General features: G+C 42.2%; 1 protein-coding gene across 2 annotated transcripts in view; it reads left to right on the forward strand.

The window, feature by feature from the left end:
* The window catches only part of LOC115156204 (poly(rC)-binding protein 3), a 172,179-nt gene that overhangs the window by 29,864 nt on the left and 122,059 nt on the right, over positions 1–20,256 (forward strand). The gene's annotated exons all lie outside the window — the stretch shown is intronic.

Below are 20,256 nucleotides of genomic sequence, written 5' to 3' on the forward strand. Positions count from 1 at the left end.
CCGTCTTGGAAAGCTTCATTCCTGACAGAGACAGAGGTTTTCTGTTAAGTTTTCTCTAACGGTAGTGCTGATAGGTGTCGAGATGGGCGATTTAGGATGGGATGATTCATACTTTTTGATTCAGGATTTTGGTTGCATCTCCTTCTTTGTAAAAGACTAAGTTGTACACAGGATTGAAAATGGTTTATAAACCATTTGGCTGATGTTTTGTTTCACTATAACATCGTTTTTCATCAAATAAATTACTGGCAAGTCATATCAAAGAAAAATTGTCCCCAATGTCGCCTGCCCTTACGTGTGGACGAGTGACATGCAAAATGTCAGTCGTCGTTATAATCCCCGTGTTGTATCATCCACAAAGTTGTTGCGTCACATTGCTTCCTTTCCACCAGGATTGTTACTCCCCAGGGAGATGTTGTCCTTTTGTCATCCTAACTAGTTTCACCACATTGGCAGCTTTTGCTCAAGGGTGACCAGTTCAGGAGCTGCCGAGTCATGAGTAAAAATAACTCACGCAGACTCATGCCCAGAGTTCTGCCGTTACTTATGTACATGTTAGATCATAAAGAGCAGAGAGAGGGAAAATGGTGAGAGCGAAACACCAAAAGCTGACTGTATCTTTGGCAAAAGCACAACCTGGTCTCTGAGCATTTTGTATTATTCTGTTTGTAAATCCGAGACACTCCATTTTGTATGATACCTTTCGTGTCCTATGGTATGTATTAATTAGTGGATGTCCAACACCCATTTTGTATGATATAAAAACTATATGATTTCTTCAAGGATTACTTTTAAATTCAAAAAGGATGTTTCTCAATGACATTCAAGAACAGGAATAGGCTTCTGTAGGCTACAGTCCAAGATATGTCTTCCAATGATGCGACTGCTGTCGGCATCCAAAGATTATCCAACTTGAATAAACGCTTGGGGGTATGGATGACAGCAGTGGTGTACATTTACATGCATTTTAGTAATTTAGCAGACGCTCTTATCCAGAGCGACTTACAGTAGTGAATGCATACATTTCATACATTTTTTCCCTGTACTGGTCCCCCATGGGAATCGAACCCACAACCGTGGCATTGCAAACACCATGCTCTACCAACTGAGCCACACAGGTGTAGTCTATGGTGATACGGATATCACTTATTATTGATATCTACATAGCGCATTGATGTAAATTACATTGCTGCTCTTTCATTTGGCTATTTGCACCTTGCGGACTGTGGTTGTTGTGGGTGGCTGTTCACAAATCTAAATGTGCATTTGTAATAATGGTTGAATTCAAGAAGTGTAAACTGCCTATCAATCATTGTTATCAAACCAGTTGACAGACAGTGAAAAATGCGCTCTTGCAACAGCTGCATAGTGCAGATCCCAGCCTATAGAATAAAAGTGAGGCTTTTATTGCTCAATCTAATTCATGCTGATAAAAAAACGGGGAATCTGTAGTTGCTACATCCGTTTTTGGACTTATAAAATATAAGCTTGTTTTTCTCCAATGTTTGTAAACATTGTAAATGTAAACAAATACTGTATAACCTCATAACATGGATGGTCAGTCCTTGCATCCATAGCTCAGTCTATTAATCTGAGAGTGGTTACATTTCTCCAGGCCCATCCCTCAGCTTTTTACCAAAATAGAGGCAGGCGACAAAATAGGCTTATAGCAAATGCAGCATATGGCATTCATTTTCACATGTAAATAGCACTTTTCAGTAGTGCTTAAAGCATGCCATTCCATGAGCACAGCATTTATTTTTTCAACTCGAATCAATGGGTTACAGTTACAAGTTACTATATGTTATGAATTTGTAAAACATATGATATGTTACAATTTCTAGCTAGTTGGCTAATGTTAGCTAGCTGATTAACATTAGCTAGACTAGGGGTTAAGGCTAAGTTTAGGAGTTAGGTTAAAGGGTTAGGGTTAAAGGGAGGGTTAACTAAAATGGTTAAGGTTAGTGGAAGGGTTAGCTAACATGATAAGTAGTTGCAAAGTAGCTGAAAAGTAGTAAGTAGTTGAAAAGGTGCTAATTAGCTAAAAAGCTAAAGTTGTCCATGATGAGATTCCAACTCGCAATCTTTGGGATTGCTAGACATTAGCGTTATAGCCCATCCATCAATCCCGACCAACCACCCTACTTGGTTTTTACCTTAAGTAAACATCTGTCTTACGTTACCATACCAAACTAATTTAAGTGTCGCAGGTTAACGTATACAATGTGACGTCCAGTCTATGGGACCAGTCTGTAATGCAAGTTAAGTCTATACAAAGGGAGGGTGGTAACAGTTAGGTCACTCTTTGAGAGATTATGGCTTTCAAAGTATTTTCTAATTCTCAAGGATGTGAGAGAATAGGAGCTATTTTACCGTTCTCAGTTTGTCAGAAGTGCAGACATTGCAACGTATACTGTATGCAAATATATATTGGTTCATATAACTGTGGCAGTTATACTAGGTCCCGTGTGGCTCAGTTGGTAGAGCATGGTGTTTGCAATGCCAGGGTTGTGGGTTCGATTCCTGCGGGGGACCAGTATGGAGAAAAAAATAATCATGAAATGTTTTAGATGTATGCAGTTGCTCTGCTAAATGACAAAAATGTAAAATGTAGACTGCTAGGACTATGTGCAGACAGATGTGGTTGTCTAGGGTTTCTTCTGAGTCTGCACTTTGAGCTGAGTGACGCTCGTGTCAGATGGGCACATTACATAGGGGCCCATCTGTGTGAGAGTGACTGATCAAGATGGGCCAAAGATTAGTCGTTTTGAGTTTAACGGCCATTGTCATCATCACTGTTTGGACGAAAGGGGGGAAGGAAGGGGTCGTTTTTGGTTTTTGGTTTTCTTCTGGATGTGTTGTAACTTTTATAAATGCAGCATTTATTAATGTATTCATAACTCATAAACTAATCTGTCAGACCAGTTCACAGGGAGGCAGTCTAATTTTTTCTGCCATACTCATTTCAATAACTTTGAAATAGTGTGCAGGCACTGGCATTTATGTTGCTCTCCTTAGTACAGAGTACAAACAAAACATACTCTCACACAAACACAGATGCACACAGGCACACACTCACACAAGCATGTACGCGCACACACATCACTACCTTATCTCTGAGTCATGCTCTAACACTACATAGAATAAGTTAGACAGTAATACAGCCTCTACTAGCAACGTTATTTTATTTTGCCATTGCGCTTTTACTAGCACAAATCAAATTAATCTCATAATGAGCTTGTATAGGGAACATCACGTTTTGAAGTTCACTTTCATTGGTTTGTCTAACAACACTATCGTGAATCTAGCAACAAAGTTTTGTGGGTCAGAGTGCAGTATTTATTTAGTTTCATAGCACAAACATTTGTTAGCATGTTTCTCACACTGGCTTTAGCCACGGAGGGAGCAGGCCTGCCAAGGCAACTGCATGGGGGGTTGCCTAGCAACACTTGCCTCAGAGGGAGACAACGTCTTCATAGGGCGACAAATTCCCATGATTTGTGAATCTGTTCAGACCAAACACCTAGTGCGATAGCTAAAATGGCTTTGAAAAAATATGATTTCAGCTAATAGGGAGAAGTACAGTATCTTCCAAAATAGCTACATTATGGCATGACCTGGAACACTACAGAGAAGATTTCTAATGCTTCCCCGGTCTGGACACCCTGGAATGATACAGATAAGATTTCTAGCTGCCCACAACCACAACTGACCACAAGTACTAAACCACAACTACTGACCACAATCTAAAAACTACTGACCACAACCACACAACTACTGACCACAGCTAATGACCAAAACAACACAACCACCTACCAAAACTACTGACCACAACTGCTGACCACAGCTACTGACCACAACCACACAACTACTGACCACAACTAATGACCATACAACTACTGAACCACACAACTAATGACCACAGCCACTACTGACCAAAACTACTGACCACAACTGCTGACCACAGCTACTGACCACAACCACACAACTACTGACCACAACTAATGACCATACAACTACTGAACCACACAACTAATGACCACAGCCACTACTGACCAAAACTACTGACCACAACTACTAAACCACAACCACAAAACTGCTGACCAAAACTACTGACCACAACTGCTGACCACAGCTACTGACCACAACCACACAACTACTGACCACAAAACTATTGACCCACACTCAGCTCCTTGGTGTAGCAAGCTAGATCTGGTTCGCACTAGCTCTGGTGTAGCTGTGGTATGCATGATAAATGATCACTACTTAAATATGCATACATTTGCATATAATACCCAACAACAATAATTGTAACTCTTGAACCATTCATGCAAGAGACACCAAATCAACTTTCAGTCTATCCTATCAATCAACCAATCAATGTTTTTCATCTACCTACTTTTTTAACTATAACCAGTCACCACCATTACTACCACAGACACTATCGTACTATAACTTATTTCAAAACCCTAATCCTTTCAAACAAGCTAGCAAGCACATCACATTTTCTTCTGGAAATTTACTTTTCAATGATCACTGTTAGCCTAAAGAGTTTATTTATTAGCTAGAACAACAGCTAACTATCAGCAGGTCTACATACGAACCTATTCTACAACTACCACAAAAATATTTTTAAAGAGCTGTCATCAGTTGATGCACCATCATATTTCCATCCCCAAATAATAGCTTAAAACATTCTAATCATCACATAATCATGAAATCAAACTTAATTTACACTTGAGTTTTACAAACGTATATTGTGCGTCTATGTATCTGTATCTGCATACAAACCCATTTGATTGATTTAATTAATGAGACTTGCGAAGCAAACATCCCATTCTAAATCTTCATCTCACTCATCCACATCGCGTCCACTGGCGCATAGGGCAATAACAAAGGCACTCCATTTCTGTCTGACTCTGGCCATATTCTCCATCGTGCCCCAGCTCTGCTGATTTTGTTGATTATTCTCCGCCCCTTTGTCTTGGGCCTCCCGCTTTTACACCTGCCCTCTGGAGTCTATTTATCTGAAACCCACAGCTTTAATGATTAAGAGTTGATTTGCTTTACTAAGAGTGTTGTCTACGTGATCCTTCCTTTTATTCTCATTGTCTGACCGACGGTCTCTTTGCTCTATGTCTTCCTTCTTTCAGTTTTCACACACAACAACTGTAGTTTAGACATTTTAATTGGAATGACAGTTGTGTAGCCTACCCAGAAAACAGGGAATGTCTGAGGACATTCGGCAATATTCCCATTAGTTTCCTTAAGGCTGACGTTCTGAGAAAATTTTAAGAATGTTGCCTGATGGTCCCAAGGGAGCGTTCTCTGGGGAACCTTTGTGTAGTTCTCTGTAAGTCCCCAGGACATCACTGAGGACCATGTCAAGACCTTTTTAGGACGTTCTCAGGACTTTCATTTTACTAGTCCTTAGGAGGTCGCATGATGGTCCCAAGGGGACGTTCTCTGGGGGACCTTTCTATAGTTCCCGGTTTGACCCGAGGGCATTTTTAGGATGTTCTTGGGACATTGTGTCATGGTCCCCTGGAGGTTTTTGTCACGTGATGGTTACAGGTGTCCCAAACTATTGTAAGTAAAGTAATGAAATGCTGTTCAGCTAAAATAGTAAAAAAAATATAAATAATAATAAATAATAATCAATGACAATATGATTACATTTGACATGATCACTTAGTACTTCACTTTCAGTTTTCAATTAATCTGACATTTCTCTCATTGGGTTTTCGGTATAGTTGTCTAATATTGGTGGGGGCTTTTATTCTGTTTTAATGTTACTCCTGAATCACTACGATAATTATAAATATAATAGTTTTTCTTCATTGTATTTTTAACAGAGCTGAGATGTACTTTGAAGTGCAAAGTGTAGGAATAGGCTTACAGGTGAAATCAGTCATTGATACAGACATAGTGGCATAGCAGGAAGATCGTAATGTTCAAATCCCAGGTGTTCAAATCCCAGGTGAACAAAAATTACTGTATGAACAAACATACACTTTGACATACATGATTACATAGTGTTTTCTAATTACATATTTGACACATAATGTTAAACTCACTGTGTGTGTGTGTGTGTGTGTGTGTGTGTGTGTGTGTGTGTGTGTGTGTGTGGGTGTCCCTAGCATTGCCAAAAGACAAAAAGCTGTGAATGGATTAGTGACTCATCAATCAGGACCTTGATGGGCTTGGCAACAGTAAAAAGGGATTAAGTGTAATGAAACTAGTTACAGTGCCTTCAGAATGTATTCATACCCTTGACTTATTCAAATCAAATCAACCTTCATTTATATAGCACATTTCAGACATGAATGCAACAATGCGCTTCAGACATTTTTTTATTTAACCTTTATTTAACCAGGCAAGTCAGTTAAGAACAAATTCTTATTTACAATGACGGCCTATTATGGCCAAACCCTAACCCTGAAGACGCTGGGCCAATTGTGCACCGACCTTTGGGACTCCCAATCACGACCGGTTGTGATACAGCCTGGAATCAAACCAGGTCCTGTAGTGATGTCTCTAGCACTGAGATGGAGTGCCTTAGACCGCTACGCCACTTGGGAGCCCCCTGAATGCAACGCAATGCGCTTCACAGTAAAAACATAAATATTTACTACACAACAAATATAAGAGGATGAAGAAAAAAAGAATGCCAAAAACTGAAAGACAAAAAAAAGCACCTTAAGGAAAAGCAAAGATAAAAAGGTGTGTTTTTAAGATCTCTTTTAAATACAGAATGTCCACAGTTTCAGCCCCCCTCAGGTTCTCTGGCTGGCTATTCCAGAGGCTGGGGGCATAGTAACTAAAGGCTGCTTCTCCATGCCCCTTGGTCCTCCTCAGGTTCTCTGGCAGGCTATTCCAGAGGCTGGGGGCATAATAACTAAAGGCTGCCTCTCCATGCCTCTTGGTCCCCCTCAGGTTCTCTGGCAGGCTATTCCAGAGGCAGGGGGCATAGTAACTAAAGTCTGCCTCTCCATGCCTCTTGGTCCCCCTCAGGTTCTCTGGCAGGCTATTCCAGAGGCTGGGGGCATAATGACTAAAGTCTGCCTCTCCATGCCTCTTGGTCCCCCTCAGGTTCTCTGGCAGGCTATTCCAGAGGCAGGGGGCGTAGTAACTAAAGGCTGCCTCTCCATGCCTCTTGGTCCCCCTCAGGTTCTCCGGCAGGCTATTCCAGAGGCTGGGGGCATAATAACTAAAGGCTGCCTCTCCATGCCTCTTGGTCCCCCTCAGGTTCTCTGGCAGGTTATTCCAGAGGCTGGGGGCATAATAACTAAAGGCTGCCTCTCCATGCCTCTTGGTCCCCCTCAGGTTCTCTGGCAGGCTATTCCAGAGGCTGGGGGCATAGTAACTACAGTACAGGCTGCCTCTCCATGCCTCTTGGTCCCCCTCAGGTTCTCTGCCAGGCTATTCCAGAGGCTGGGGGCATAATAACTAAAGGCTGCCTCTCCATGCCTCTTGGTCCCCCTCAGGTTCTCTGGCAGGCTATTCCAGAGGCAGGGGGCATAATAACTAAAGGCTGCCTCTCCATGCCTCTTGGTCCCCCTCAGGTTCTCTGGCAGGCTATTCCAGAGGCTGGGGGCATAATGACTAAAGTCTGCCTCTCCATGCCTCTTGGTCCCCCTCAGGTTCTCTGGCAGGCTATTCCAGAGGCAGGGGGAGTAGTAACTAAAGGCTGCCTCTCCATGCCTCTTGGTCCCCCTCAGGTTCTCTGGCAGGCTATTCCAGAGGCTGGGGGCATAATAACTAAAGGCTGCCTCTCCATGCCTCTTGGTCCCCCTCGGGTTCTCTGGCAGGCTATTCCAGAGGCAGGGGGCATAATAACTAAAGGCTGCCTCTCCATGCCTCTTGGTCCCCCTCAGGTTCTCTGGCAGGCTATTCCAGAGGCAAGGGGCATAGTAACTAAAGGCTGCCTCTCCATGCCTCTTGGTCCCCCTCAGGTTCTCTGGCAGGCTGTTCCAGAGGCAGGGGGCATAGTAACTAAAGGCTGCCTCTCCATGCCTCTTGGTCCCCCTCAGGTTATCTGGCAGGCTATTCCAGAGGCTGGGGGCATAATGACTAAAGTCTGCCTCTCCATGCCTCTTGGTCCCCCTCAGGTTCTCTGGCAGGCTATTCCAGAGGCAGGGGGCGTAGTAACTAAAGGCTGCCTCTCCATGCCTCTTGGTCCCCCTCAGGTTCTCTGGCAGGCTATTCCAGAGGCTGGGGGCATAATAACTAAAGACTGCCTCTCCATGCCTCTTGGTCCCCCTCGGGTTCTCTGGCAGGCTATTCCAGAGGCAGGGGGCATAATAACTAAAGGCTGCCTCTCCATGCCTCTTGGTCCCCCTCAGGTTCTCTGGCAGGCTATTCCAGAGGCAGGGGGCATAGTAACTAAAGGCTGCCTCTCCATGCCTCTTGGCCCCCCTCAGGTTCTCTGGCAGGCTATTCCAGAGGCAGGGGGCATAGTAACTAAAGGCTGCCTCTCCATGCCTCTTGGTCCCCCTCAGGTTCTCTGGCAGGCTATTCCAGAGGCTGGGGGCATAATAACTAAAGAATGCCTCTCCATGCCTCTTGGTCCTTGGCTTTGGGATAGTTAAAAGGCCAGTACCAGATTACCTGAGGGACCTACTGGGTATATAACTCAAAAGCATGTCTCATATTTATTGGGGTGCACAATTGTGGATTGATTTAAAAACAAATAGAAGAATCTTAGAATTAATTCTAAAACTCACAGGCAGCCAGTGTAGAGACCTTAAAACCGGTGTAATGTGTGCTCTCCGTCTGGTGATGCAGGCATTCTGTATGTTTTGCAGTTGACCAAATGGCCTTCTTGGGTAGACCAGACAGGAGAGCATTACAGTAATCAAGCCTGCTTGTAATAAAAGTATGGATTAGTCTGTATCAGCCTGAGATAGAAACGGCCGCACCTTGGCAATGTTCCTCAGGTGGTAAAAAGCTATTTTAGCTTTTATTATTATTATTATTATTAATTATTCCAATGTGTGATTCAAAATGGATTTCAGAATCTAAAATGATACCTAGGTTTTTTACCTGGTGTATTATCTTTATTGCCCATTAATTAAAATGTGCGGCCAAATTCTCTCTCTGTGCTTTGGCTCCAATAATAAGTACCTCTGTGTTGTCTTGATTTAGCTGCAGGAAGTTGTGAGCCATCCAAGTATTTAAATCACTAATACAGTCTAATAATGTATTTGTGTTGCTAAAATCCTCTGGTGACACAGAAATGTAAAGTTGTGTATTGCTTGCGTAGCAATTTTTTTCTCTAACCCATCTACACACAATACCCATAATGACGACGGTAAAACATGTTATTAGAAATGTTTGCAACCATTGGTCAACGATATGTGAAAATGTTCACATTTGCTCCTACAACCTTAGACATCAATTATTGCAATTCAAAATAATCCATAGAATTTACTGCCCTCCTGCCAGAATGTATTGTATGTACTGTATGTTTCATCTCTGTTGGAGATGAAAAAAACTATTCAGGAACCCTATTGCATATGCTGTGGTCCTGTGACAAACTGACACTATTTTGGGATGTCTGTGCTATCCTATCATTGTGTCTAGGAATTTATATCCATCCATCTCCATGATTATGTCTGTTCGGAAATGTAAATATTGGTGACCAATATCAAAAACTAATTGCAGCATAAAAATGAATAGCTATCAATTGGAAAGCATCGTTCTCACCGTCAATAACGAATTGGAGGCTGGACTATGTAGCTACATTCGATTAGATGCTATGTTTGATCAAATTAAGCAACAAAAAAAAGACATTTGATCAAATCTAGAAACCTTACATTGACATTCTTGAGGAGTGTGACATTTCCCAACAGACATAATCGCGTTTGATATGTACTGTGTATTGAAAGGAGAGGCTACTGTGTGATTTTGTTCGTTAATGGACAGGTGTGTTGTGGTGTGTTTCAGGTGTGGTGGTTGTGTTTCGTTTTTGTGGGATTTCTGTTTGTTTATAAAAAATGAAAGAAACAAAATAAATAATGCACTCTGACCCAAAATAAAAAATAAAATAAACTAGGGTGTGTGGGGGGATAACATTTCTTTGCGACCATCAGGTGACTTCCCCAGGACAAACCGAGTACTAGACAAAACCTCCAGGGGACCATGACACAACGTCCCAAGAATGTCCTAAAAATGTCCTCTGGAATGTCCCCGGGACCAACCGGGAACTACACAAAACCTCCAGGGGACCATGACAGAACTTTAGTTGACCATTTCATGACGTCCCGGGGACATCCTTACAACTCATTATTGTTTGCATGGATTTGTATTTTCATGCAACTTTCTGAAATGCCACAGGACAATGTTTTCAACAAGTACATAGAGTAGATAGCCAAATAGAAAAAGTAGCCATCCAGGGTTAGATTTTCTTTGTCCATGGAGCTCTATTTTGGTGGCATCTGGTACATTCTTATACCTTGATTCCATCTGAATACACAGTGAAATTATTGAATGCTTTATCAAGTTTACCTCCAGATTGGAAAAATATGTTGTGGTATTGTGTAGAAAGACATGACTTTACAGTTAAAAAATTAATGAATTCATTGTATTGTTAGTTGTTTTGGATATTGTCTAGGTCTAGGCTTATATGATCAGGACTATTTTCTAAGTAAGAGAACATTAAACAATTTTTAACATTTAACTCTTGAGATTAGTCTTATTTACAGTTTTACTGCAAGTTATGAATTGCCACAATGTATTTTATTCAAAGTAAATATCCAACATTTAAAAAAACAAAAAAACAATTAAATACAAATTAAAAAGGGTTATATCAGTCTTAAGTATTTTATCTTTATTTTAGCCTAAATGTAATAAAAAAATGATCATTAGGTAAGGCCCTATGAAATCTGTTACATTGTTTGCCTGATTCCATTTTGTTCTTTTCCAAATTGCGTTTTCTCTATTTAGTTTTTCCAGGTTTCTTTTTTTTTCAGGTTTTTCCTCTCAAAATCACTTAATAGAAAAACAACTACATTTGTCCACAACAATGCTGAAAACCACATCAAGATACCAGTTTTGAGTTCTGGTAAAAATGTGAGAAATGTAGATTTTTGGGTGTAGTTACCCTTTAATTCAAGTGCACACCTAGAAAGAGGCTGTTGTTTATTTTTGTAGCGCACGTTCAAAATCAAATAGCAAAATAATCCTTAGTATGACCGTATTAAAACAATTCCAAATAGCTTAGTAGATCACCCCCCCCCCACCCACACACACACACACACACACCCTCCAGTTTAGACAGGGCTTAGACTGTTCCAAAAACAAGGGGTTAAATACATAGATACATCCTTATATCTCTCAGATATAGGACAGACTCTTCAGAACAAACTTCCTTTAGATTTTTTTATTAGGGGGGGACTATCTGTTGTGCCATGTAGTGAATCTGTTATTCAATGAGTTTGTTTAGGCTAATTACAGAAAGTCCCAACATACTTTTTCATCAAAAAAATGTTTATATATATTTTTGATACTTCAAGGAGCCTTAAAATTCTAAATCAAATAGCTAAATGATCCTTGGTATGACCTTCTTAAAACAATTCCATATAGTTTTGTTTCATTCTTAACAGTTAAGAAATGTGTCTGACTCACAACTTCAAATGTTGATAAAGAATGATTCCTCACTGCTAAAACTAAGTCAGTAAATACATTGGAGCAAGTCGTAAGGCTAGTCAGTTGGAAAATCTACGCTTCAGGAGATTGTTGTGAATGGGTCTGAATGTTCAGACACACAACACTAGTCTCTATTAAAGCCAAGGCAATCATAATTTATTTAAAATATACTGTGCTGTGCTTGTTGTCCCTCTCTTATTCTTACCGGTATGTGAATATCATAAATTAAGACCACAGTGCACAGCACAACATTCTGCACAATTGTGCCTGTAAAATTGAAGAATGTCTGTCTGTTGGACGGAGTGTGGTTTTTGTTAAGGATTGCTTGGGGTCTAAGGCTAATGATCCATTTTGAGGCTGATTTGGTCTGACTCACTTTGGACAGAGCCTTTTAAGCTAGGTTCCTGACTGTAGGTTCCTGACTGACTTTAAGATAGGTTCCTGAAAGCCAGTCTTGAAAACACTGTTAGGCCAACGACATGCAAATACACTGCATATGCACATTATCAATAGGCACACTCAGAAATTATGTACGGTATGTATGAATGCATGTGTGAAGTACACATATATATGTATGCAGTCTTGGGGAGTAGGGAACTACATGTAGTTCAACTAGAAATGTAAATACATGGATCCTCAGATCCTCAAAAGGCTCTAAAACTACACCACCGAGAGCATCATGACTGGTTGCATCACTGCCTAGTATGGCAAGCTTCCTGCCATCCAGAACCTCTATACCAGGCGGTGTCAGAGGAAGGCCATAAAAATTGTCAAAGACTCCAGCCACCCTAGACTGTTCTCTCTGCAACCGCACGGCAAGCAGTACCAGAGCGCCAAGTCTAGGTCCAAGAGGCTTCTAAACAGCTTCTACCCCCAAGCCATAAGACTCCTGAACAGCTAAACAAATGGCTACCCAGACTATTTGCATTGCCCCCCACCCTCTTTTACGCCGCTGCTACTTTCTGTTATTATCTATGCATAGTCACTTTAATAACTCTACCTACATGTACATATTACCTCAATTACCTCGACTAACTGTTGCCCCAGCACATTGACTCTGTACCAGTACCCCCTGTATATCGTCTAGCTTTTGTTATTTTACTGCTGCTTCTACTTTTATTACTTGTATTTCTTATTATTCATATTTTTAAACTGCATTGTTGGTTAGGGGCTTGTAAGTAAGCATTTCCTGTAATACACCTGTTGTATTTGCATGTGTTAAGGCAAGACTAAATAAGTTCAGGAGGAAAAATGTGCTTAACAAATTGCATAATAAGTTGTGTGGACTCATTATGTGTTCAATAAGTGTTTAACATGAATATTTGAATGATTACCCCATCTCTGTACCCCACACATTATCTGTAATGTCCCTTAATCAATCAGTGAATTTCCAGTACAGATTTAACCACAAAGACCAGGGAGGTTTTTCAATTCCTTGCAAAGAAGGACACCGATTGGTAGATGTGTAAAAAAATAAAAAGTTGCTGAATATCTCTTTGAGCATGGTGAAGTTATTAATTAGGCTTTGGATGGTGTAACAATACACCCAGTCACTACAAAGACACTGGCGTCCTTCCTACTCAGTTGCAGAAGAGAAAGGAAACTGCTCAGGGATTTCACCTTATTTTTTGACTTATTTTAAAATAGATTGAGTTTAATGGTTGTGATATGAGAAAACAACTGAGGATCAACATTGTAGTTACTCCAAAATACTAACCTAATTGACAGAGTGAAAAGAAGGAAGCCTGTACAGAATACAAATATTCCAAAACATGCATCCTGTTTGCAACAAGGCACTAAAGTAATACTGTCCTGAATACAAAACATTATGTTTGGGGAAAATCCAACACAACACATCACTGAGTATAACTTCATATTTCAAGCATGGTGGTGGCTGCATCATGTTATGGGTATGCTTGTCATCGGTAAGGACTAGGGAGTCTTTAAGGAAATAAAGAAACTGAATACTGTGACGTGGTGAGGTTGGACCCAGGTGCAGAGAAGAGACCAGGAATCAGTGGTTAAGGATAAACATAAGACTTTCCTAAAGACACGGTAGCCGCAGGGTCACCGTACACTTGAAAAAACAACAAACACTAAGTCTTGAAAACTCACTCAGAACATGAATGCACATAGTAAACAATTCAAGCTTCTGCAAAAGAGAAACAGATAACACTCCTCTTTTAAAGGGGAAATGATAATGAGTAACAGAACACACCCGAGTGTCATAATTGTCTCTAGGATGGTCTCTGCCGCCCTCTGATGACAGATGGAGCCATGACAAATACAGCTATAAGCACAGGCAAAATCCTAGATCATAAACTGCTTCAGTCTGCTTTCCAACAGACACTGGGAGACAAATTCACCTTTTAACAGGACAATCACCTAAAACACAAGGTCAGATCTACACTGGAGTTTCTTACCAAGATGTCATTGAATGTTCCTGAGTGGCCTAGTTACAGTTTTGACTTAATTAAATTGGCTTGAAAATCTATGGCAAGACTTGAAAATGGCTGTCTAGCAATGATCAACAATCAACTTGACAGAGCTTAAAACCTGTTGTGGATAGGGGGCAGTATTTTCACGGCCGGGTGAAAAAAACGTACCCGATTTAATCTGTTTACTACTATTGCCCAGAAACTAGAATATGCATATAATTAGTAGATTTGGATAGAAAACACTCTAAAGTTTCTAAAACTGTTTCAATGGTGTCTGTGAGTATAACAGAACTCAAATGGCAGGCAGAAACCTGAGAAGATTCCAAGCAGGAAGTGGTCTGTCTGACAATTTGTAGTCCTTCTGTTGCATCTCTATCGACATTACAGTATCTGAGCTGTTACGTGACACTTTCTAAGGCTTCCATTGGCTCTCTAAAGCCTTCAGAAACCGGATTGACGCGTCTCCTGTCTCTGGGCAGAGTATACTATCACAGTTTGTCAGTGGACTGCCTGGTGACAGAGAGATTGGAGATGTGCATTCACGAGACCTCGCAATTTTTTATTTTCCTCTTTGAATGAATACAACATTGTCCGGTTGGAATATTAACGCTATTTTACGAGAAAAATAGCATAAACATTTATTTTAAACAGCGTTTGACATGCTTCTAAGTACGGTGATGGAATATTTTGAATTTTTTTGTCTCGAAATGCGCTCGCGCGTTACCCTTTGGATAGTGACCTGAACGCACAAACAAAACGGGGATATTTGGACATAACTATGGATTATTTGGAACAAAAACAACATTTGTTGTTGAAGTAGAAGTCCTGGGAGTGCATTCTGACGAAGAACAGCAAAGGTAATCCAATTTTTCTAATAGTAATTCTGAGTTTTGTGAGCCCCGAAGTTGGCGGGTGTCTGAATAGCTAGCTTGTGATGGCCGAGCTATGTACTCAGAATATTGCAAAATGTGCTTTTGCTGAAAAGCTATTTTAAAATCTGACATAGCGATTGCATAAAGGAGTTCTGTATCTATAATTCTTACAATAATTGTTATGTATTTTGTCAACGTTTATGATGAGTAATTTAGTAAATTCACCGGAAGTTTTGGGTGGGAATGCTAGTTCAGAACATCACATGCTAATGTAAAAAGCATTTTTTTAAATATAAATATGAACTTGATTGAACAAAACATGCATGTATTGTATAACATAGTGTCCTAGGAGTGTCATCTGATGAAGATCATCAAAGGTTAGTGCTGCATTTAGCAGTGGTTTGGGTTTTTGTGACACATGCTTGCTTTGAAAATGGCTGTGTGATTATTTTTGGCTGCGTACTCTCCTAACATAATCTAATGTTTTGCTGCAAGTTTCCCAGAATTGTTTGCCAGAATCGGAACATCAGGTTGGCACAAAGCTAATTTGCATGTGAAAATATGAGCTTGCTGGCAATGTGTGGCAAACTGTTTGGCAGAAGCCCGTTTTTTAATAAGGGAATCATTTCCTTTCTTTATCAGACATGCCTAATTTTCACTTGAAACATCGTTTTTGTGCTTAATAGGCTAAATTACACAACTGTATGTTAAGGTATTAACATATGACCCCAAAGGGATCTGTTCTTGGGCAATTCTAGGGTAACGGAATTAAGCCTTGACTTCGATTTTTTACTTTAAAATGTATGCCAAACAAAAAACATTTTGAAGTTTAACAGAACGATATACCTCTATGCACAAGGACTGCCTTGAACAATTTACACAGTACATTTCACAAAAACACATTTTCTTGAAGAACTGTACAGATGCATAGTTTGGTAACAGAATTACAGTAAAATCTACCTCAGTTTTTTATGCGACAACCTTTTCCAAAAACGTTAATTATCTGCTCCAAATTAAGAATCAAAGATTTCTGAGGAAAGTATGGGGTGTCAGCTATTACATGAGACCTTGAGTTGGAAAAAATATATTTTTGTTATTGAAATACAGTAGGTGCGGTGGATTTCTATCCGGTAACGGAATTACATCAGGGGTTCCGGAGCTGTACTATACAAAAAAGGAATAATTATGGATATGAATATGATCATCTTCATGGTAAGGTATCCTAAATAAGTACACAAATGTAGAAATATACAATATCCTTCTTTTGCATATTTGGGTATTATTCTTCACACTGGCTATTATTGTAATGAGTTCCACCCCCAAACAAGACCGCATTTAGTTGGTCCGGACCAGACCAAAACGGAAACAGTCATCTATGATTATGTTTAACAAGATTGGACATCACAGTAGAGTACAGCACAGCAGCTTTCAGTACAGTACAGTAAAGTAGATATGCACAGTACACTACTCTAGTGTGCTGTGCTGAACTCTACCAAATTTCAACTAACTTTCAACGTCCATGGACGCCTGGTGTTGGTCAATGCTCAGTGGGTGAGGATGATTTTTATAGTGAATGGAAAGAGAGTGAAATGAGAAAATATCTTAAAGATTGTGGGTTTTTGGTAACAGAATTACAAGGCACAAGGCAATGTTTCTTAAACTTACAGAAGGGAAATACTTTCTTGAAAATGAAATATAAGTGTTGATATTTGTAAGGGCTGTCTTCAGGAATGGACCAAAATGCAGCGGAGTTAGTGTTCGTCATATTTAATAAAGCAAAAGAGAACACTATACAAAACAAACTGAGAAAACCGACAGCCAACAGTCCTGTCAGGTGCAAACACACTAAACAAGAAACAATTACCCACAACCCCAAAGAAAAACACACACTACTATATAGGACTCCCAATCAAAGGCAACTCAACACACCTGCCTTCAATTGGGAGTCCAACCCCAATTAACTAACACATAACAAAAGCTCTGCCACGTCCTGACCAAAACGAATACAATTACGCCCTCTGCTGGTCAGGACGTGACTGTACCCCAACGTCAAGTTGCAGACCCCGGAATGCACCTTAAAAAAAGAAAACACAAAAAATCCCCAATACCCCAACAAAACCAATAAACAATACCCCCTAAACAATAAGGGAGGGAAGGGAGGGTGGCTGCCGTCAACGACGGCACAGTGCTACACCCTCCCTCCCCAACCCACCTATCCTGGAGGTGGCTCAGGTGCGGGACGTGAACCTTACTCCACCTTCAGCGTCGCCCACTTCGGTGGTGCCGATAGCTGCGCCGGACAGACGGGCCACTTGGGCTGACCCTGGCAGATGGACCACTCTGGCTGGGCCGGAGGACAGGCGGGCCACTCAGGCTGGGCCGGAGGACAGGCGGGCCACTGGGGCTGGGCCGGAGGACAGGAGGGCCACTCGGGCTGGGCCGGAGGACAGGAGGGCCACTCGGGCTGGGCCGGAGGACAGGAGGGCCACTCGGGCTGGGCCGGAGGACAGGCGGGCCACTCGGGCTGGGCCGGGGGACAGGAGGGCCACTCGGGCTGGGCCGGAGGACAGGCGGGCCACTCGGGCTGGGCTGGAGGACAGGCGGGCCACTCGGGCTGGGCCGGAGGACAGGCGGACCACTCGGGCTGATCCGGGCAGTCGGGACAATCTGGCAGACCCGGGCAGTCGGGCCACTCTGGCAGACCCGGGCAGTCGGGCCACTCTGGCAGATCCGGGCAGTTGGGCCGGAGGACAGGCGGGCCCCTTGGGCTGGGCCGGAGGACAGGCGGACCACTCGGGCTGATCCGGGCAGTCGGGACAATCTGGCAGACCCGGGCAGTCGGGCCACTCTGGCAGACCCGGGCAGTCAGGCCACTCTGGCAGACCCGGGTAGTCGAGCCACTCTGGCAGCTCCTGACTGGCGGGCGGCTCTGGCGACTCATGACTGGCGGGCGGCTCTGGTGACTCATGACTGGCGGGCGGCTCTGGCGACTCATGACTGGCGGGCGGCTCTGGCGACTCATGACTGGCGGGCAGCTCTGGCGACTCATGACTGGCAGGCAGCTCTGGCAACTCTTGACTGGCAAGGCTGGGCTGACGCACTATACGCCTGATGCGTGGGGCTGGTACTGGATGTGCCAGCCTGGAGACACGCACCTCCATGCTAGTGCGTATAGCGGGAAACACCGGACCGTAGAGGTGCACTGGCGGTCTTGAGCGCAGGGTTGGCATCACCCCTTCAGGCTCGATGCTTACTTCGCCCTGGCACATGCGGGGCGCTGGTACAGGGCGGACTGGGCTGTGCGTGCGTATAGACGAAATAGTACGCACCTCAGCGAAACATGGCCCCTCCACCTCATACGCTCCTCCATGTAATCACGGGTAGCTGGCTTACGGCTCTTCCTTGGCCTAGCCAAACTACCCGTGTGCCCCCCCCCAAAAGAATTATTGGGGCTGCCTCTCGGGTTCCCTTAGCTCCCTTAGTTTGTCCTCCCAGAATCGTCGTTCATCCTGCCAAGTCCATTCCTTTCGTTCCTCCCGGCGCTGCTCCCTCCTCCTCCGCTGCTTGGTCCTGGTTTAGTGGGTAATTCTGTAAGGGCTGTCTTCAGGAATGGACCAAAATGCAGTGGAGTTAGTGTTCGTCATATTTAATGAAGCAAAAGAGAACACTATACAAAACAAACTGAGAAAACCGACAGCCAACAGTCCTGTCAGGTGCAAACACACTAAACAAGAAATAATTACCCACAACCCCAAAGAAAAACACACACTACTATATAGGACTCCCAATCAAAGGCAACTCAACACACCTGCCTTCAATTTGGAGTCCAACCCCAATTAACTAACACATAACACAAAAGCTCTGCCACGTCCTGACCAAAACTAATACAATTACGCCCTCTACTGGTCAGGACGTGACAATATTAGTTCACAGGGGGTCTTTACTTCAACAATATGGTGTTTTGATGTATTTGTAATACCTTTTAAGACTTTTTCTAATAGATGTCTAATCCTGCCGGACTGTCCAGCTTGGATTTTGAGCTGGTCAAGCTGGTCATATTTTTTTTACACAATAGCAAGGAGTCTTGGACACAGTCTTTTTGTAAGCCTTTGGCTCATTCTAGATGAGCAGGCAATCATCATATTGCTTGATATGGTTAATTAAACATCCCTTTCAATTCCAGTTGAGAATGTGACTATATACAGTATGTTTCACTTGAAAAGCTGATCAATAAGCATTTGCTTAATATATCAGTTGGTGGAACAGCCCTAAAGTCCTCAATCTGGGATGAACACACTATGATATGGGGAGCAGACTCTATTTCAACAGTATGAAACACATCTGAATCAGCAGTTGATAAAGTAAAACTTTTGCTGACCACAACCATAGTTTTAATCTTAAGAAGAATGACAGTGTCATTATACCTTTTCGGTCTTGTGTAGTCTACTGAATAAAATGGTCAGTTCCCCTTTCCTAAACCATAACCCTGCCAAGAGCATATGTCTTTTCAATCAATGGAAGGAAATTCATTGATAGCCAACTGAATTGCCCAAATGGATGATCCATAGGATTTGAATAAAGGGCTTCCATCTGTGTTGAACACATATGACAGGTTATACTTGGTATGGCACCTTCTTGGCATTCGACTGCAAGGTGCTACAGAGGGTAGTGTGTATGTATCACTGGGGCCAAGCTTCCTGCCATCCAGGACCTATATAATAGGCGATGTCAGAGGAAAGCCCATAAAATTGTCAGAGACTCCAGTCACCCAAGTCATAGACTGTTTTCTCTGCTACAGCACGGCAAGCGGTACCGGAGCGCAAAGTCTTGGACCAAAACAGCTTCTACCCCCAAGCCATAAGACTGCTGAACAATTAATCAAATGGCCACCGGACTATTACATTGACCCCCTCATTTGTTTGTACACTGCTGCTACTCACTGTTCATAATCTATGCATAGTCACTTCAGCAGTACCTACATGTACAAATTACCTCAACTAACCTGTACCCCCGCATACTGACTCGTTACAGGTTATTCCTGTATACAGCCTCATTATTTTATTGTTACTTTTTATAAAAAATTTTACTTTAGTTATTTTAGTAAATATTTTCTTAACTCTATTGAACTGCGTTTTTGGTTAAGTGCTTGTAAGTAAGCATTTCACGGTAAGGTTGATACCGGTTTTCGGAACAATTTGATTTGAGTTAAAGCTTGCCACCATTGGGCTCTGGAGTAGTAGAAACGCTTTCTCTGGAGTGATGAATCACGCTTCACCATCTGGCAGTCCGACGGATGA

This window comes from Salmo trutta, chromosome 20 (genome assembly GCF_901001165.1).
Source record: "Salmo trutta chromosome 20, fSalTru1.1, whole genome shotgun sequence".
NCBI classification, from domain to species: domain Eukaryota; kingdom Metazoa; phylum Chordata; class Actinopteri; order Salmoniformes; family Salmonidae; genus Salmo; species Salmo trutta.